Source organism: Mus musculus, chromosome 1 (genome assembly GCF_000001635.26).
Source record: "Mus musculus strain C57BL/6J chromosome 1, GRCm38.p6 C57BL/6J".
NCBI lineage: Eukaryota > Metazoa > Chordata > Mammalia > Rodentia > Muridae > Mus > Mus musculus.
In genome coordinates this window covers 131,445,072-131,466,965 of record NC_000067.6, presented here as the reverse complement: position 1 = coordinate 131,466,965, position 21,894 = coordinate 131,445,072, and the positions used below count along the sequence as shown (strand labels likewise).

The 21,894-nt window shown below is 39.7% G+C and overlaps 1 protein-coding gene and 1 pseudogene across 4 annotated transcripts in view; both read left to right on the top strand.

Moving 5' to 3' along the window:
- The window catches only part of Srgap2 (SLIT-ROBO Rho GTPase activating protein 2), a 242,281-nt gene that overhangs the window by 60,566 nt on the left and 159,821 nt on the right, over positions 1–21,894 (top strand). The window lies entirely within an intron of this gene.
- Positions 9,194–21,135, top strand: Gm29487 (annotated as a pseudogene).

Sequence of the window (21,894 nt, the reverse complement as noted above, 5' to 3'; positions counted from 1 at the left end):
CGTTGTTGTTGTTGTTTGCTAATAGATAACAGAGACTATGAACACTTGGAATCCTTGAAGACTCTTTAAATTGCATTTGGGACCAAGTGTTAACTCTTTTTCTAAAGCTGCTTATAGGATATAAAATAGATGAATCTGCATTACTTCTCTTCCTGCCTCCTTTCATTAAAACAAAGTGTCTTGTGCAAAAGTCCTGCATCATTGCCTTCCAAAATTACCATTATGCTGTTTGTTGTATCCCTGTCAGTTGATTTCATTCTACATTCATTTAACACCAGCAGTGTTCCTAGTACTGTGATGGGCACTTGAGATAACAAACATAGTATGTCCTTGCTTAGTGTACCAAGAGAGCATCAGAAATGAGCTGTAGCAGCCTTGACACATAATTTGTAGTTTTGTTCTGGAGCCTTGGGGAATCTTGAGGTATTTTAAGCAGAAGATTCTCTTGTGTTTTAGAAAGATTACTGGTATAAGAGATGATACCCAGAGGTAAGTGGATGAGACTGGAGGCAGTGACAATTCTGACAACAGATACTGATTGAGCTCCTTGCTAGGTGTCCTAATAGTACCGCCCTGGGCCAAGCATTCAAACTATCACAGGGTGATGATTGGGAAGACAGATCAACAAAAATACGTGATATTTTCAGTTGATGATAAATAATTTGAAGCAGATAAATAAAGTCATGGGAATTAGAACATTTGGGTCTTTGGGTGATCAGTAAAGGCCCCTCTGAAGAGGTGAGTTCAGTCAGCTAAGGAGCCCCGAGAAGAGGGTAGTGATGGGAAAATAGCCAGTCAGGAGCCCTAACCGAGTGGATATGACACAGTGTGTAAGCTCTGTAAAGGTCAGGGTAGCTGGAATATAGTGGACACACAGGAGCAGCTGGTGGTCAGCTGAGGTTGGAGGCTTTTCTGGGAAGGAGTTTGGATTCCTTCCAGTGGAGCAACAAGTACTGTAGTTAATTAATAATTTGGGATCAGCAGACTATAGTCCATTTGACCCATCTGGCCTGTGGTCTGTATTTCTGAAAATTACTGTATTGGGATGGCCACACTCATCGCCTTCTGTGTTATAAGCGGTTGTTTTTACATTACTAGAACAGAGTTGACTAGTAGTGACAGAGAAAATAGGACCCAGAAGTCTATACTGTTTACCATTTGACCTTCACAGGATAAGTTTGTTCATTCCTTACTGTAGCAATTTAATTTAAATTTTGAGGAGATAGTCTGAGTACAATGTAAAGAATGGGAGGAAGAAGACAAAGCGTATGTGAGTAGTGTGGGTAAGAAATAATGAGATGCGACACCTCCAGGAAGCAGGGATTGTGCTGTTTTTATTCTGTTTAAAAGCACCTAAGTAGCTAGGTATGGTGGGACACATCTGTACAGCCTGCTCTTGGGAGGCAGAGACAAGAGGATTGTAGTGTTTGGGACCAGCCTGAGCCACATAACAAAACCTTATCTCAAACCTTCCCCATCTCCAAAGCAGTTCCTAGCTGTGATCTCTTCTTACTAAATGCTGCTGAATGAAGCAGGAAGTAACAAACTAAGAAGGTGTCATTGGAAATACTGGGAAGGCAAGGCTTTGAGAGGTATTTGAGGAGGTTAAGAAATCAGTACTATTATTTTTAGCTAGTTGACTAGGAATAGGGGTGAGGCATTACCTTCAAGGGGTAGGCTGTGGATGGGAGGCTGGCACCTGAAGCCCCTAGAGTTTCCTCAAATTTGTTCCACTTTCCCTGTGCTTTTCTCTCTTGGATTCTAGATTCTCAGACCCATAACCAATTTTCTCTTTTTGTGCCTTACAAATTCATGGTAAGTTTGAAGTTGATGGGGGAGATGGCAAAGGTAGAAAGTAGGATGTTCTTTGCTTTATGGTTCATTGGTTGTGATATATGGAAGAACCATTTACTGAGAAAGGGAAAGGTCAGATAGAAACTGTTTATTGCCAGGGAAAAGAAGTCTTTGGCCAAGGGATATCTAGGTTGAAACATCCAAAAGGGAACTGGGAAGATCAGGCCTGGAGTGTAGTGGCTTTAGTTCTAGATGACAAGAATTACAATCATCAGCTTATGTGGGTAATACTAAAGGAGTGTATAGGGCATAGAAAGCAGGGACAGATAACACAGGCAATCTATGACTATTGAATATCTTTCTGTACTCTGGTGGGCTTTGATGAAGGCTTGCTTATGCTGACATGTGCTCTCTCTCCATCTCTGTATCACTCTCCCTCTTTCTGTCTCCTTCCTTCTCAGTTGCTCTAAATTTATATCTTTTGTATGTGTGTGTACATGCGTTTTATCTTGTGTGTGTGTGTGTGTGTGTGTGTGTGTGTGTGTGTGTGTGTGTGTGTACGTACATACACGTGCGTGCCAGTGCCAAAGAGTCCATTAGAAGGTATTAGATGCCCTGGAGCTAGAGTTCTAGCTACTAGGAGTGGGGACATGGGACCCAAGTAGGGTCCCCTGAAAGCAGCAAGCGCTCTTAACTGCTGAGCCATTTCTTCAGCCACCAATTCTTTCACTTGGCTGGGGCAGCTCTGGGACTTCCTTCATCTGAGCTCCTGCTGACAGTGAAGCCTGTGACCTTGTTACTCTGCAGTTAGTTCATCTCTACATCTATCTATAGCTATCTAGTTGTCTTTGGTGCTAGAATAAGAATTCTCTGACACTAGTCTTAGACAGGTAACTTAATTGTATTCATTTTGATGGCATTTCTTTTAACCTATAAGGCTAGATAAAACTTTAAACAACAGCTGCCTTTTTCCTTTCTTCTGGTATGAGAAAGAGGAACCATGGACGTGACTCCAAATCACACTTGTGTTGAAAATAGCTTTAAGAGAGATCTAATCATAGACTATAAACCTCATATACATGTAGATGTACGTATATGTATACTCTCTTTGAAGGCCCATTATGAAAACCCAGGAATAAAACAAGAACTACAAAGGCAGTAGGGAAGGACTCCTCTCTGTGCTGTTCTCCCACCCCCTTACTTTTCTTTTGTATTGAATTGAATCGGGGCTTCATACGTGCTAGGAAGTATTTCACCACTGAGCTATCATTGCAGATCCGCTCCTCTTCACCTCTGTGGTAGAGGACCAGTGTGTTTTATTGTAGATGGTCAATCTTCTGATAAAAATCATCCCTGTCCTAGGTGGCTTCTGACAGGCATAGATGTGCTTCATCATTTGGTTTCAGGGTGGTAGAAACTGTCTGCACCCTGATTCCACCCCCGTCCTCCCAGGTAAATTAAGTAGTAAAGGCAAATTAAACTATGAAAAATATTTGGTTTTTTGGTTATTTTGGGCTTTTTCTTTTGCCAAGAAATATTTTCTACCACATTCTAATCCACTGTGGTGATCACCTACCCCTGTTTCTTATCTATCTGGTATTAATTTATGTAAATATAAGCAAGAGTGAATATATTCTTCCCCTATTGTTTTACACAAATGCTAGTACAGTATATAGTCTACTTAATACAGTTCTAGCATTCTGATGAGTAAAGTGTCTATTTATTATAAACACACTGGGCTATTTTCATTTGAGTGGATGCCTTTGGTCTTTGCCATTATATCCTGGGGAATATTTCTGTATTAATACAGATAAGGTGGTCATGTATCATTTTTTTATAGAGTTGCATACTATTCCATTGTATGAATCTGTCCTTCTCAAATAGACACAAGTCATTTCTGGTGCTTGCTGTTATAAACAGTGGCTCAGTGAACAAAGGCAGCATCTTAAAGGCTTGCATAGTGCTGTACCTCTAAATGAGATTATTAAGTCTTCATTCTTAGAATTCTGGTTGGTTTTATTTATTGCTAAATTCCCAATTACTGATATTCACCAGTGAAACATTGAGACTGGGACAAACATCCCTTCAGAACTCAAGAATCATTAGAATGACTGCTCCATAGAGACATACTGGCCTATCTTGGCTTATTTTAATAATAAAACCTTTAGAAATTTTAATAATGGAACCTACTTAAAGCCCTTTGCTCAATAAGTCTGAATCACTGATCACTGTGATTACTGCCACAGCAGCTGTAGAGCAATTTAACAGGGTGATAGTGAATAAGACAAATTACACTTCAGGTTCTTAATGGATTGATATGCAGAAGTATGCAAGGGGAGATGGGGGTGGGAAAGGAGTGCCTTTGAATTTCAGCACATAGCTATAAAATAGGGAACGAGGTCACTGTAGCCATTACTACTCAGAATTAGTCATGCTGCACCAAACTCTAGAGCTCTTATGGGTAAAGTGGCCTGTTCATTATAGACAACAAATTGGGCTAATTCTCTTGTTTGTGTGCCTCTGTGGAGTGGGTGGCAATGCTAGGTGATTTGCTAATTGTTTTCTTTAGAATACTCCCCTTTCTACTGCACAATGAGTAAGTTTTTGATGGGAAAAGAGGGAGGCAGACTAGTTTCACAAATAGCTCCTGGCCAAGGGAGTATCAGTTTATGCCCTGTGAATGTGAATGGTTGAAAAAGGCAGACTGGGAAAATAAGTGGGATGCTAAATGTTTCAGTCTTGCTTACAAAGTAATATAAAGTATCCCTCTGTTGGGAGCTGGGGAGAGGTGGATCAGTGAAGAAGTAAGTATGGTACTTTGTGTGTTTCTGATTTATATTTAGGGGAGACTAGTGAGGATATGGGTCATGTGGGGGTTGAGGGCAAGCTTTGAGTGGGCCCAAGAAGATAATCCAGGGGATTTGGGTGTAGGTCAACCCTTATGGACCTTTTTTGATACCTGGTCATCTTGTGGATGCCTCAACACCTGTGAGGTATTATTGATCTTGTACCTTCATTCTCTGTAACAAACACTTAGCACACATTATCTTGTTCTCCATGGAAGCCCTTGGAGACAAACAGGAGAACAATCTATTTTTTTGTTGTTGTTTATTGTTCAGGCTTCTATCTTGATGAACATGTCTTAAAATGCCATCATATTAAGAGTACTGTGTGTTGGTATAAAATCAAGCTCATGTCTTCAAGTATATAATACCCTTTTGGAAAAAGAAGCAGAGGTAGACTAATGAACAAGATATGTAGTTCACTCCTTTAATCTGGGCAGTCTAGTGCTGACAGAAGATACCTAAATCATCTTAGAGACATTGTGATCTGAGAATTCTCAAATCCTGCTTCTGTTCCTTGACCAAGTTGTATGACCATAAATTTATAGTTATTTTATGTGTTATATAAAATAAGATGAAGCCGGGCGTGGTGGCACACGCCTTTAATCCCAGCACTCGGGAGGCAGAGGCAGGCGGATTTCTGAGTTCAAGGCCAACCTGGTCTACAAAGTGAGTTCCAGGACAGCCAGGGCTACACAGAGAAACCCTGTCTTGAAAAAAAAAAAAAACAAAAAAACAAGCAAACAATAAATAAAGTGAAGACTACTATGCAGTGGTTTTTTTTTAAATTATTAAATGATGTAATAGGTACAAAGTTGATTCTTGTTACAGATAGCTGCTTTGGTTACTAACAGAGTCTTCTAAAAGGCCTCATTTATAGGTTTGAGGAGCAAGCAGGTGCTAGGCAATTGTTGCTTTTGGCAGTATATCAAGAAGTCTGTCTGTAGGGGAGGGAAACATATTGACAGTATTGGAGGAAGGTGTTGGTTACCATAGCAACTTGGGAATTCATTTGGAGAAAGAGTTGTGTGACTAGAGGTTATCTCACTGTAAGAGACTGAATGATGGAAGAGAAAGAAAGATGAAAGAGAATCCTTGTGGAACAGGAATTGAGTCTCACTTGTCCTATATCTGCAGGAAATACTGTTAGATGTGCTGTAGAGAAAGCTTCAAGTATGAGTCATAAATGCAGGCCTTCTGTGGTTTAATAGGTGGTTTTATTGTAGTGGGCAAACACCACGCAATCTATTTACTCTCTCTCTCTCTCTCTCTCTCTCTCTCTCTCTCTCTCTCTCTGTGTGTGTGTGTGTGTGTGTGTGTGTGTGACATCACTTAGCTTAAAACAAATAACTGTGTGGTGTTATTTCTCTGATTATCTGAAAGCCTGACATCATATGGTCACATATTTCCCCTAAAGTTGTTTCTTTTCTAGGGTTTTTTGTTGCCAGGAGCACTAGTGTGGAGTACACTTTAATCATTTGCTTTGTTCCTAAATTAAGTGGCGTGATAAATACAGATGTCTTCTCTTGATTGGGCAATTCAGATATATTTTCTTTATGAAAAGGCTCTTTCTGTTATTTATTTATTTTGTAATTGCAACTTCAACTTTGCCTAGAAACAGGAATGGACCAAATGAAACCTTTCAACAGTATACTTTTATTAATAAATTTTTCTGTTTAAGTCTCCTTAGGCCTCCAATACTCATTTGCATCTACTTGAATAAGTAGTGGCTGTGGCCTATTCTGAACAGCAAAATATGGTTAAACTCAACACTGCTAAGCAGAAGCAGTTTTCAGGATGCAACAGCTTAGTGCTCTATTTTCTTGCTTTGGTATTGTGAATGTTTGTGATCAGATAAAGCCTCTGTTGGTCTGGGCCAGTGATGAACAGATTCCCTACTCCTTGCCTTTGTTGGACATATACAAGAAATGAGCTTTTATTGTGTAAAGCCATTGAAATTTAGGGGTTGTATGTTCCTGCAGAGAGTAATACATATCCTATTTTAGTAGACACTTCACATTTACCCAGTTAGTGTCTTAGTTAGATTTCTCTGTATTTTGTGATAAATACTGTGGTAAAAAGCAGCTTAGGTAAGAAAGGGTGTATGCATCCAAATCACAGTTGGTCACTGAGGGAATTCAGGGCGAAGCTCAACTGAGAATGGAACCATAGAGGCAAGCTTCTGACTGACTTGCTCCCCATGGCTTGCTCTGTTTGCTTTCTTATACTTCCTGCCCAAGGATGGCACCATTCATAGCAGACTGGGCCTATTTACATATAAATCATTAACCAGTAGATAGATAGATTAATAAAATAAAACAAAAATGCCCTTACAACCTTGCCTCCAGACAATCTGATGGAGGCAATCCCTCAATTAAGATTCCCTCTTCCCAGATGACTGGAGCCTGTGTGAAGCTGAAAGCTCTAACCAGCACAGTTAAGTTGGAGAATGTTACTGTGAATGAGACAAGTGGAATCTCTACCTTCATGGACCTTACATTTTAAAAAGGAAGGTAGTTAAGAGATAATAGAACAAAAGTAAGCTGGGGATGGTGGCTCATACCTTTAATCCTAGTACTGCTGAGGTAGGCAGATCTCTGTGAGTTCTAGGCTAGCCTGGTCAACAGAGACAGTTCCAGGACATCCAGAGCTACACAAAGAACTGTTTCAAAACAACAGTAAGAACAACAACAACAGCAAAAATACTAATTGGTAAAAGAGCTATGAAAGAAAATAATTTGAAAGTTATTATCATAGGTAAATCTCAGAACAATCAAAGAGGAGGAAAATGGGATCCTTCAAGATCTTTGTTATCATTTTAATATTTCTCTATGTTAATACTTTTGAGTGTTTCTAGAGTAGTTTCTTTGCCACAGAAAGGAGCTAAAATTGAAAATTAGAGAGACTTGTGTTACTTGATACTATTGTGTCAAAAGAAAGTATCTAGTGTACTCCAAAATAAATGACATCCAGGACTATTAGTTTGCTTTGTGGTCTTAGAAAACTCATTAGTATCTCAGTGGATTTAACTGGAGATGAAATTCTAGCTTTGTTTGTCTGCTCTTAAGCCCCTCCCCAAGGATACTCATCTTCCCCAATGACATTGTTAAGATATCTACTGGCTTAGCAGAGATGATCCAGTTTAGTCAGTCATGTTAAACAGGCTCTTATACTGGGATAATTGGAATGGAAATGGATATATAATCCACATATTTTGTCTAATATGATTTTGGAAGTAGATTGATAAAAGCGTTGATATGTTTTTCATTTTTCCTGGAAAAAGGATAGCCCTGGGGCTTAGGTTTGCTTGTTGAAAGACATCACATCTCTAGTTGTTGATTAATTTTTCATGACTATGAAATGTCTCCTGTTATAAGGGCAGGCAGCACTTATTCTGTCTTATGGAATCAGGTGAGAAAGTGCTGACTGGGAATTGTAATGAAGGAAGGAGAACTTTAGTGCTATAAGAATGAAGCACCTTGTTCACAAACTTCTGGCAGCAGGAAAGCATGAACTGCATACACACTTGTCTGCTCAGTTTCAGAACACTTCTGCAGCTTCAGTGACAGGGAATCAGAGAGTTGTGTGTAGTAGTGTTTTTTCCTTATTGGTCCAGGCAGTCTTATGGTCATCCCTAGAGGAAGAGGGAGAACTTATACATTTAAACAAGACTTTTTTTTTCTGTTCTGAGTATTCTGATCATCTCATGGAGGCACATGTTCTGAAAATTTGATGTGGATGAAACTCGAGGCCAGTAGGAGAAAATGTGTAATAATAAGAACTCCCAGCACATACATTCATTCTTGCAAATATATGAGTGTCTTGATACATTACAAATTTCCATGCCAGGACACATGCCAACAGTTTAAGGATATGTATAGCAAGTCTCTTGTTATACCTGTTCAGAATTGCTAAAATAAGTTGTGAGAATGAAAGTTCTGAAGGTGTGTGATCATGTCACATAGGGTCTCATGCATAATTCAGCTGAATTTAATATTTTTTTCCATGGTGGAAGTAAAAACTGAACTGTTTGACATAATGTAGGCAAGTTGTATCCCCTTTAGGGGATGAAGGTTGGTCGTGGGAATATGAGGAAGGGTAGAAAAACAGAAAGACACTTCATATTTCATTTAACCAAATGTATGGGACTCTCAGCATTCTGCCTCTACAAGAAGTAAATATATAAAAGTTCAAATTGTAAATCTAATGGTGTTTGTTTTGAATGCACATTATTAACAGCTTTGGGCTTGAGAAGCACTTAGAAAATTGCGCCAACATTCTGACCTCCACAGACCTACCCACAGTCTTCCCCACCCCGCTTTGAGTACCCTTGATTTGATATTGCCTATTTAGTTTTTTTTTTTGTTGTTATTTTTATTTTTATTTGAAATGTTTTCCCCTTTCCAGGTCTCCCCTTCGGAAAACCCCTATAACATCCACTCTCCCCCTGCCTCTATGAAAGTGTTCCCCCATCCACCCATCCACTCCCATCTTCCTGTCCTGGCATTCCCATACATTGGGGTATTGAACACCCTCAGGCCCAAGGCCTCTTCTCCCACTGATGTCCAACAAGGCCATCCTCTGCCACATATGCGGCCAGCGCCATGGGTCTCTCCATGTGTATTTTTTGGTTGGAGCTTTGAGGAGGATCTTGTCTGTTGACACTGTTGCTCCCTCCATGGGCCTGCAAATCCCCTCAGCTCCATCAGTCCCTTCTCCAACTCCTCCATCAGGAACCATCTCCGACCCCTACCCCTGTGCTCAGTCCAATGGTTGGCTTCGAGCTTCCACCTCTATCTTTGTCAGGCTCTGGCAGAGCCTCTCAGGAGACAGCCATATCAGGCTTCCATCAACAAGGACTTCCTGGCATCCGCAGTAGTGTCCAGGTTTAGTGACTGTACATGGGATGGATCCCCAGGTGGGACAGTCTCTGTATGGCCTTTCCTTCAGTCTCTGCTCCACACTTTGTCTCCATGTTTCCTCCTGTGAGTATTTTGTTCACTCTTCTAAGAAGCACTGAAGCATCCACATTTTGGTCTTCCTTCTTCTTAGGCTTCATATGGTCTGTGAATTGAATCTTGGGTATTCCAAACTTTTGGGCTAGTATCCACTTATCAGTGAGTACATACTGTGTGTGTTCTTTTGTGACTGAGTTACCTCACTCAGGATAACATTTTCAAGTTCTATCCATTTGCCTGTAAATCTCATGAAGTCATTGTTTTTAATAGCTGAGTACTATTCCACTGTGTAAATGTACCACATTTTCTGTATCCATTTCTCTTTTAAGGGACATCTGGGTTATTTCCAGCTTCTGACTATCATAACTATGGCTGCTATGAACCCACATTCTTTTATACCAATACACACATGTGAAATGAACATGTATACACACACCATGTGAACATGGAAATAAATAAGTAAAATTCAAAATACATATACATATCTATAAACTCTCAGGACTTTACTCTGCAAATGTACTTGCATTTACATTTATTACAGCATTGAGAATAGATGATAAAAATTGTAATAATCTTCAAAATGGGAGTAGTTGCAAAAACAAAAGCACAGCCGTTTGAATTCTTATGTAGCCAGTAGAAAGAAGAAGCAGATTCATAATGTACTATTTAGAAAACTCTCCAAGATACACTGTACGATTAAACACACACACACACACACACACACACACACACACACACACCATGGAGGGGAAGAGATACAGTTGTTTGTATATTTCTAGTCTAGATATATATGATATTTCTAAGGGTACAAGCTTTGGGACAGAGTAGGGATAGAAGGACAGACATATCCTTTTTATTGTTTACTGTTTTGCATTATTTTCAAAGTATTTCTCCAGGTGAATGAATGCTAGACCTTTTTAAGGAAAATGTAAGCCAAAGCTAAGAAAAACGTAGTTTCTACTACAGTCCATGGGGATTATTTTGTGGTTGCAGCTCTATCTTTGAAACAGAATCGCTTTCTTTGCCCAAGTTGATTGAAAACTCATTGTATAGCTCAGATTGACCTTGAACTTTTTTAGCAATCCCTTTGTCTCTGCCTTCTAAGTGCTAGGATTATAGGTGTGATTCTTAGCTCCCATAGTGATTCTTAGTCTAGATACTGTTGGAATGTTGAATGTGTGGGAGCATCCACATATTAAAGAACGTTACATTTTTTTCCTTTTATACTAAATGCTGGAGTCACCTTTTCAGACATTGTGGCAAGCTCAAAGTACCCTTGTAAATTTGTAAACATATCAGGGGTTTATGCTATGGTGATACTTTTTGAGTTTAAAGTAATGTAACTTCTCTTCAGGGGAACCCTTCTGTTGTCCTACTGGGTTCTTAACATGGACATCTGTGAGCTTTATTTATGTAGAAGAAAAATATCAGTGAACTTCTTCTATACCCTGATTTTCAATCAGTTATGTAGTAAGTATATGGACCTGGACCAGTGACCAACTAAGGGTGTAGATTGCACGTTGATGGGAGGAGTATGGTGATCAGACAGTTGGTAAAAACAGGGAGTAAAAAATTAGGATTTTGTTTCCCTTCCTTAAAGAAGATTGATTGGTCAGTTTCTCTGTGGTGTGTTGGAGCCCCGCCCCTGAACAGTAACAAAAACCATCTTACTGCATTATTCTCTGCCAACAGATATTTTTCCAAGCTGGAAGGAACAGGGGCTTCTTCTAGAAATTGGCATCTGTCTCTTGCCTCACTGCAGTGTTGTTTGCTCCAAGTCCGGGCTGTGTAACACTGAATTCACATTAGAAAGCCATCTCCTGAGACTCATGGAAAGAACCATTAAGACTTTAGTCTTCCAGGAGCCATAAAGAGATGAGCTGAGATCTCCTCATGTGAAAGCAGTGAGTGGTCTGTCCTCCCTGCTTGGTGGTGGCCAAGAGCCCTTAGTGAAACAAGAGACAAGCTACTGAGACACAGTAAGCTTTGGCTTTTAGCATTGTCTTTCCAGGCTTTACAGATCTGACCCAGCTAAGGATAAAAATCACCCAGATAGAAATCTTTTTCCCAAGTAAACATTCAGAAAGGACTCTGTTTATTTGGAGTACTTTGTTGTTGTGCTGTGAGTGCACCTAACCGACAGATGCCTTCTATCATGATTTGTTTCTTTAGCCTCAGTGTGTGCAGACTGAAGCAGTCTCCAAAATTTTCTTCATTTTTTTTCTTTTATTTCCTGTTTGTTTGTTTGTTTGTTTGTTTTCCTTTCTTAAAAAAATTTAAGTGGAACTTTGCCTTTTCTTCCATCTTACCATTTCCTTCCCTAAAACATTGTCCAAAAGCATTCTGGGTAGCACTCCTGCTGATCTTACTTATATTTAATTGTTTGTTGGGGGGAGGCAAGTGTGTGCAGATCAAAGGACAACTTTTAAAGAATTGGTTCTTTCCTTCCTCTTAATAGGGATGGAATTTGGGTTATCAGGTGCCTTTACCCACTTAGCCATCTCACTGGCCCTATTCCTGCTGATTTTAAAGTGACATTAAAGAATATTTTTTATTAATTACTTGAGAGTTCTATACAAGGTATTTTGATCATATTTACTTCCAGTTTCTCCCCTTATCTCCTCCCAGATCCACCTGTACCTCCTTACCCTTCCCAGCTTCACGTCATCCTTAAACAAAGCAAAACAATCCATCATGTGCAATTTGCACGTCCATATATGTATTTCAGGGTGTGAGCCATGCACTAGAACTTGGTTGCCTACCAGCCACACCCTAAAGAAACCTGACTCCTCCTCCCCCAGAAGCCAGCACTGTCCATAGCACTTCAGGCATGGAAGCTCATGAACCCCTTCCCACTCCATGCTAGAATGTTGACTGGTGTGTCTGTGTGGGCAACCACAGCTGTTGTGAGTTTATGTGTTAAAATAACATTTTATTGCTTTCTCTAGTGAAACATGATTGTCATAGACAATTTGGAAAATTGTCCAAGCAAAATGAAGAAAATACTCATTAAGAAAGTCAATGCCACCCTTTTTCTCAGCCATTATTCTTTTCTTCCTCTTTGTTCAGTTTTCACATCTTATTGTAGCTGTGGGTTAGCAGATGATAGAGGTCCACGAACCTCACCATTGCAAAGACACTAAAAGGAAGCAGGTTCTGGTGCCTTTGCCCTGAAGCTTTGCAGACTGAGAAGAGTCCTGAGCTCCCTGGAACACTTGAGGAGAGTGGTTCTTGGGAGGAAGGAGCAGGGTGAAGGATGTGCTGGTGACCTCCTGTTCTTCTGGCAGGCTTACTGGATATCTGGGCATTTTTATTTTCCACCAGAATCCAGGCTCTGTCACTTTGGCTCACTTTGTGTATGGTTTTTGTTGTTGTTTTCTGCTTGGAAGCATCTTTGTTATGAAATGTTGACTGAATTACTGGGTCTTTCAAATTAGTGTTGGGGTCCAAAGAGAATATTTCTTCTTGAGGAGTTTAGACTTAGGCTGTTGGCTAATTCCTGAAAGTACTTTATTCTTTGGGATGTGTCTGTGTGTGTGTGTGTGTGTGGGGGGGTGTCCCCGTGTCTCCTAGGCTTATAATCATGTCCCTTCCTTCCCTCACCATCTGCCCTTCAGTACTTGGCCCTTGATTTTCCATGTCCATTCCTGACACTCCTACCCCCATAAAAGTGCAGCAAAAAAGCCATTAGCTTCCTGTCTGCCCTGCTTTTAATCATCTTCCAAGGGCAGCAGTGAGTGCAATCCTAGCCCCCTCTATGTGGGTGTCAGACTGAGCGTTTAACTTCTCTTTCTTTATGAAAGTGCACATTAGCCATTCAGAGACTTAATCTCCTAATGATTTGTGTGTGTTGGTAAAAAGGAAAAGCTATCATCCCTGACTGGTATACTCAGATGTTCCCTTTGGTACACTGATGGCAGGATTTCAAAAAAGAAGGGCCATTTAATTTAATTTTGCAGATGGCAGGAGGTGCTGCAGAAAAGCTTGGTCACAATATGCCCCCTCCTAGGACAGTAGCTTCAGGAAATTCAAGTTGCTGGAGGGATTTAGATATGAGAAATTTAACCCTCTGGCTTCTTTCCACTTCCTTTCATCATAAAATATGGATTGGGATGGGGGACAGTAGGAAGGTGGAGTGCAGAAATTGCTAGGTTGAGTGACTGGTAGGAGATTGCTATTTGTAATGATGCTGTTCTTGGACATATGGATTATAACTAGCTACAGATTAACTCATTTCCTCATTAATTATTTTATAGCTTCATCTTTCTTAAATTGCCCCTAGAGGCCTGAATTTTTTTCTTAGGCTGGAGACTGCACGTGGTGGTTAAGAGATTAAGCTGCCCGTTCTCCAGGGCACTAGCACCTTTTAGAGATTAAGAGGGGTTTTCTCTAAACTTTTTATTTCTAGGGACTGCCTTTCCACAAAGAAGCGAACCCATGATTCTGATTTGGAGTACAGAATAGCTGGGTTTTTGCTGCTCAGTTCTGTGAAAGTTTTAAGATTGGCAATCCAAACTTCATTTGTAAACCAGTAGACAGACTTAGAATCTTGGTGCCTTTTATTCTGGCTCTTGAATAAATTTCATGCTTCAAATCTTGGCAGAGTGAGGAGGAATTGGTTTTCTCTCTGTTTTAAAGTCATGCTGTTCTATAAGGATGTCTGTTTTAAACAAGTGTCTTTTCATCATTCTAGATGGTATAGGGTAAAATATCTTCATAAAATATCTGCTCTTCTTGGAGAAATCAAGTTGATATCGACTGGGAAGTTTCATCCTTGCTGTCTAGCTTTCATAGTGCTAGAAGGTACTGTGTCTGCTACTGGAGGAGCAAGGGATGGCCAGTCTTACCCAGCAGTGAGCACAGGAAACTACAACCAAGACTGACCTGGCAAGACATACAGAGGCTTGAGTGTTATGGGAGTGAACCATACATGATTGAATCTGAGGCCACCTGGTCAAGTGACATACATATCTGGCACCATTATTAGGGCCGTAGATGGTGGATGACTACAAGACACTGTTTTCTGGATGCAGCAGGACAGTTGCATATATGAATTCACATCAGTTGAGATAGCATGTAAAGACCTCTAAAGGCTTAACCAGACAATATTCCAGCTTGGAGAGGGGCATGACGTTTCAGCCCTAGTTAAGGAGCAGCTGGCAAGTGATAGCCACTGGAAGAGGAAGAATCATTTTTCTTTAAGGATGCAACCCCTAGTAGGTAGACCACCCTCCAGTAAAACACACACACACACAGAGACACACTTCAAACTGTATGAACAGAATAAACTGTTTTTGATGAGTTACAAAAAACAGAGAGAGACACTAAATTGTTTGGTAGAGAAGGAGAAATGGATCTAAGAGGAGTGGACTGGATATGATCAAAATGCATTATATAAAACCCCCAAAGAATTGGACACAACAGGTAAATAAATAATTCAGAGATGGACTGTGAACTTTTAAGTCTATGAGATCTTGTGTAGATCTCTGTTGCTTTTGCTCTATCCGCTCCTTTATGATTTCTGCTAACCTCACCCTATAGTCATTTTTTTCTCCTTAGGAATAGAGAAGAGTCTGATACCATTCATTTATCTTAATAGGTTGGTCATTAGATTTTAGTGATGAACATGTGCATTTCAGTCATTTATCTGCTTCTATGTTGAAGGCCCTGTTTCTTTTTATAGCCATAAGCAAGCAGTAAAAGAGATAGTTACATCCTATACCATGTACTTATTTATTCTTCTGTTAATTCAACATCCTTTATCATGTATCACCATTCTAGGGTCTTTAGTTTGGTTATTAAGATGGATATTTCTGAGTTAGCATTCCAATAGAGTTTGAGGAAGGAGACAAACCCTACATGATTGCAGTACAAGTGTGTAGCATTAAGGAGATAGTATGTGAAGTAAGTTGGATATCAGTGTAAGAGAGTGAAATCAGGTTTTATTTCAAAATTGGGATAGAGAATGATTAGGTGAGTTTTGTAGCATAGGTCAGATTTGTGCAGAGATTTGAAGGTGGTGAGAATTTAACACTTATGGGAAGAACATTTCAGGCAGAGAACAAACATCTTGTAGCAGATCCCTGAGGCTCAAATGTACTTGATGCGTTTAAAGACTTAATAAGAAATCAACTGTAGCTAAAGCAGAAAGATCTAGAGGAGATGAGGGGGCAGTCCTATAACTTATCACCAAGGCGTGAGGTAGGCATAGGAGTTTGTAGAGGACAGAGAAAGAAATGACTGAACATGTTATGCCATATTAGGACCCTGGCTTTATTTTGTTAGGCCCTCTGGTTTTGTCCCTGTACCACCAGGTTTTACAGCTTTCCATCTCTACCATCTTCTCAACTCAGTAAGGGCTCTCTTAAAAAACTGGATGGACCAGAATGGGTGACTATAGGGAGAATACAGAGGAACTTACACCAGCGTCTTAACCTGGATCCTCTGCTATAAATTGGTAGGATCCTTCCCACCTTCCTTCCTGGCACATACAACAAGAAAACTACACAGCATGCTTTAAACTCAATGCCTCCCTTTGTTCTAATTCAAGGCTCCAAATATTTATGATTTTGACATAGTTGGCATTACTTTAGACAATTTTTGAACGTGTTTACCACTGTTGACCCTCTTATCTCAGAGAACATCCTGAAATGCTTTTTTTGTACTACCTGCTTGATACTTCTAGTTCTAGAAATGAACTTGCTAACAGCAACTCATCAAAACAGCATAGGTGAAAGCATGGAGAAACACACACAAGAAGAAATGGACAAGCTGTAGCCATCATTTCTTTTACCACTGTCAAACCTCACAATGAGGAATGGAGGATAAGTTTGCTTTTGTTGGCAGCAGCAGTTCTTTCTGGCATGGTTGGACATTGTTCATATCTGGTCTAGTTAATCCTCACCTTTTTACCAAGTCTAGTAGTGTTTTGGTTTTCTGAGTGAGGGTTAGAGGGTTGTTGTTGTTGTTGTTGTTAGGTAGAAATTTTATCTTGTATCTTGTATCTATTTTTTGTTTTGTTTTGTTTTTTTTGTTTTTCGAGACAGGGTTTCTCTGTGTAGCCCTGGCTGTCCTGGAACTCACTTTGTAGACCAGGCTGGCTTCGAACTCAGAAATCCTCCTGCCTCTGCCTCCAGAGTGCTGGGATTAAAGGCGTGTACCACCACGCCCGGCGTATCTAAATTTTTATTAGTTTAGAGTTAGTGTTTTGTTTTGTTTTGTTTTGTTTTGTTTTGTTTTGTTTTGAGATAGGGTCTTGATAAGTAGTCCTGGCTGTTCTGGAACTCACTATGTAGACCAGGCTGGCCAAGAACTTGTTGCAAATCTCCTGCCTCAGCTTCTTTAGTGTTAGAAATATACATGTGAGCCAAATATGCAACTATTTGTTTTGTTTTTAAGAGTTGTATGTTACCACTTAAAAGTTTCCAGAGTGAGGGCTGGTGAGATGGCTCAGCAGTTAAGAGCACTGACTGCTCTTTCAAAGGTCCTGAGTTCAAATCCCAGCAGCCACATGGTGGCTCACAACCACCCGTAATGAGATCTGACTCCCTCTTCTGGAGTGTCTGAAGACAGCTACAGTGTACTTACATATAATAATAAATAAATAAAAATCTAAAAAAAAAAAAGTTTCCAGAGTGATTCTGAAACACTGTTCACAGCACTGTATGTTGCTTATTTGACTAGAGCTTTTCCACCTGTAGATTGTGATCCCTTTGCAGGGCAGGTTATGAAGACTGTTTCTTTAAAAACTTAAATGAAATAATTTTTTTAAGCACAGAAAGAATAAAAGAAAATTGTATATAGAAAACAAATATAACTGCATCAAAAAATTTAAGAGTGATTGTACACATCACATGTATGTGCTCTGTTTTGTATATGTGCATACTTGGTCAGGGTGTACCACTTATCATGGGGGCTTGACCAGAAAGAGTTCAAAAAAGTTATACTTGCTTATTATAAGACTATGGAAGATAGAAATGAATGCCTTCCAAGGAATATTTGTTATTTTTCTATCAACTATCAAAGCAAGGAAGGAAGAATTTGCTTTGGCTTATGATTTTAAGGGATACAGTTTATCATGGTGGCAGGGAGCTCCATGACAGTCGGAGCATGAGTCTAAGACCCCTTAGCTCTTGCCATTTCAGTGGCTGACATTCAGCTGATTTCCTCCTCATGCCCTTTGTTTTCAATCTGGGGCCCCAGCTCATGGGATAGGGGCTACCCATACTCAGGCTGTGTCTGTCCCCTCAATTAATCCTCTCTGGAAGCACCCTCATAAAGACACACTCAAAAAGATGTGATGCACAATGCCTAGTTGTTTCTAAGGAAGTTGGGGAAAATCAAAATTAACTATCACAGAAGATAATATTTTGATAAAATAAGAGTGAGTAGTCCTTCCAGTGGTATTTTTACTTTAAAAATGCTGGATTGGGTTTGCTGCTCTTCTGTGAAAGTGGACATGATGGTTAATATTATCAACTTGACTATCTGTAAAATCACCTAGGAGACTATCTTCTGCAAATATTTATGAAGGAGGTCTAGATTGTTAGCCTCCAGGCGTGCCTGTGAGGGATTATTCAGATTGAGTTAACTGAGGTAGGAAGACCTGCGCATTCTGAGTAGCACAGTTCCATGGGCTGTAGTCCTGGACTAAAGAAAAAAGACAAATTGTACTGAGCAATCCTTCTTCCTTGCTTCCTGACTGTGCAGCATGACCGGCTGCCTCATGACAAGCCCTTCTTCCATTAACTTGCTTCAAACGTTTGGTTGGAGAAATGAGAAAAGGAATTAAGATATTGGAAGTTCTTGTGCCAGAACATCATGCTGCCCAGATCAGCAGGAACTAAACTTGTTGCTTCTCTTTGCACAAAGAATTGTGCAATTTCCAGTGGGAACTCCCTGCTGGAGGTGGAGAAGCAAGGAAAAGAAGAGTGGAGAACGAGCCAGATACACAGAAATCTTTATTATACGTCTTTGCTAACCTAGCACCTGCATATGGTTAACTCTGAGACTTTGTTGGAATCTTCCAAAGAGTCGTTGTTGAAGATAGGGAAGGCATAACCTATTTTCATTAATTTCAGTTCAACATTTATACCAGTTTTGTGGTATATTCCTGGGGTTGTGAAAATAAGACATGGTGTTAGATTTGAGGTGCTTCTAACCTAGCTGGGAAACAAATGTCAGTTGCCAGTTACCTTCCAGTGTGCTGAATGTCAGAATTGTTCAAGATGCTACAGAGTGAGATCATAAAGTAGAGGAATTATGCTGTAAGGTGTTTTTTTTTGTTGTTGTTTTTGTTGTTGTTTGTTTTTTTTTTCCTGAAAACTGTGCCATTAAATAATAAAGATCTAGGGGCCAAGGAAATGGTGGCTCATTGATTAAGAGTGCATGCTGCTTTTGCAAAGGACCCAGGTATACATGTGGTGTACACACATACATGTAGACACTCACACATATACCTAAAATAAAACAAATAAATCTTAAGAGACTCAAAATAGGGATTTTCTTTATACAATTTGGGTAAGTCTACTCTGCTGAAAAAGAAAATGAAATTTCTGAGGCACTTAGTCTGTCTAGTCCAGTCATGGTGCTCACTGGTTTGTGTCTTTAATTTATTTCTGATGTTTTGTTAAATATTAAAATCAGTTTGGGACCTTTGTCACTGCCAACATCAAGATGGCTGGGAAAATCTCCACCTTCCTCAAGAATGACTGGGCGAAGGAGCCGCTGCTGGTAGTGTTCATCTCTGTCTGGGGCCTCGCTATAATTATCCCCATGGTTAGCCCACAACACCAAGTATGCTGCCATGATCAATCAGGCCACACCCTACAACTACCCAGTGCTTATGAGAGATAATGGGAACATGCCTGATATGTCCAGTCACCCACAGGAGCCTCTGGGCCCAAGTCTGCAATGGCTGAAGGACCTGTGAATGCTTCTGCTGGTGGAAGAGGCCCCTTCCCTGTTACCCTCTAACAAAAAAATGTGAACACCCCCCCCAGCAAAATCAGTTTTGACATAATCCTTGCCCAGTCTAGAGATGTATAAGATCATTTTAATTATTTTTCTTATAATGCCTTTTAAAAATAAAAGCATATACTAGGAGCTTGAGTATCTTTTTCTGATGGAACCCACAGTACTCTGCTTTTATTTTCTTGATCTTTAGTATCAGCAGTAACTTTTTAAGACTTGTGAAATCATGACTAATTCTGCAATAAGTAATACCACCATAAGTCCCATACTCTATTCAGGGACTTTAACTCCAGGCCTTCCAGTGTAAAGTTGATTGACTTCTGTCAGCTCTATTAGCCTAAGCCTGGCGTATGACTGTGTGAGTTGACTGAATCCAGACTTAAACTTTGATGTTTTGTATTTGGTTTTAATTTTATTTAGTTCAGTGTTTTTTATTCTTAGCTGACTTGGCTCTGAATATGCCCATCTATGGATTTGACCACGAGGATGTCTCCTCCCCTCTTCTTGAGGTGTGAAACAACCAGGCAAAGCATTTTCTTAGGCCAAGTTAAAGTCTCTTCTACTTCTGTTGTTGAGGCATGTGGTTGAGACATAGCTTTTGGTGTATAGTGGGTAGGCAGGGCAGAAACACTTAACCACAGATTCTCAGATGGGGAAAAGAAACCTAGGCCTAACTGGCCTGACTCATGCAGTTTTCTTGCTGTTGCTGTAATACCTAACTCACTGGACTGATCTATTTGCAAGATCATAGCTTTCGGTTATTTCTCGATAACCTTTGGTTCACCATGCTTCTTGCGCTTTGGAGGGATTTTAGTTTATATGGGAGATGCCAGTTGAAGGAGTCATTAGAAGAAGACTGTACCCCTGACCTCTCCAAAACCGAAATGGTTCATGCTTTCTTGTGTTTAGGCTCTCCAGAGGGCGTGCTTACCATCTTTGAAAGCAGTTTGCTGTATAACTTCTATATGGGCTCTATAATGGTTTGCCATTGCTCTTAGGAGCAGTTCTATGCTTGTTCAGTATCTGGTATTGGCCAGCACTGCGACCTCTGCCTCTATCAGTCTGTCTTCGTCCATCCTCTTACCTAAAGTTGGATGTTCTAGTTAGTCTGAATTTCTTTTGCTATTTCAGTTCCTCCAATGTGTCTTTCTGTCCTTTTTCCTCTGGACCATTGAAATACACTCTTCCTTTTGGCTTAGGGAACCTTTCCTGTATTCCTTTTCTGGGTAAGCCCAATCCTTAAAGTCTGGCTTCTGGAAGCCACTTCCTGAGCCTTGGACCAGGTAGACTTGCTTCTTTACCTAATAATGAGCTTATCAGGTTGCAATTCCTTCTTCTAGTCTGCTTTCTCTTGAGAACAACATTCCTTTAGAAGGCAAGCCCAGGAAGCTGCTTAAAATGAGAAAGACTTATACTGTCTTGGCATTTCCCAATATTTAAAAATTTATAAATTATTCTGAGGATAATGTAATTCCATGGTATCCCTCAGGAATTTAAATAAGAATTATCATTTATAAACTACAACAAAGATGTGAATTTAGGCAAATTTTTCTTTTAAAGTATATTAAAACATGTATTTTAATATATATTAAAATATATAATATATTTTTAATATACTTTAAAATTTAATAACTCTTGTTATATGTAAACCTATCTAGCAAGTGATATACACTATTTAACTCTTGAAATAAAGTTTGTGAAGAAAGATTTGATTTGTAAAAAAAAATTAAAAAGATATGTTTGGTTTGGATCAAATACACATTAATGTACTTAGAAGTTTAACTATTTGTTCACTTGTTTAAAAAATTGTGACTGACATTATATTGATGTGGGCTAGTTTGGAGGGAGGAAAACAGGATGTTTTCTTGATGGTACTTGTGTGTCTGACTGACAAGGGCACTTTGAATATTCTCATTGGCCGCTGTGATCTTGTGATTCTGGTCATTACCTGCTTAGAAATATAAGCATAGTGAAGGTGATAACCTTTATTTTCTACTTAAAGACATTACAGACCATCACACTTGTACATTTGCAGAATGGTCACATGCTGGATGCTGGTAACAGTTATGAAAGAGATTGTTATAGCGGGCTATGAGATTTAGGAAAAACCTAGCTAGTTTTAGCTCTGACTGAGATAGTATTCATGGTGCTTGGCCAGTCCTGGGGCAACTGAAGCTTTTGTTCATAAAGTTTCCTCTTAAGAAGATTTCATTAATTATAAAAAAATGCCCTGTGGGTATATACATTGAGTTCTTTTGTATCTGTCATAAATAATGGAGAGAAAACATTTGTCAGAATAGAACAGAGCTGACTGGATAATGCATCTC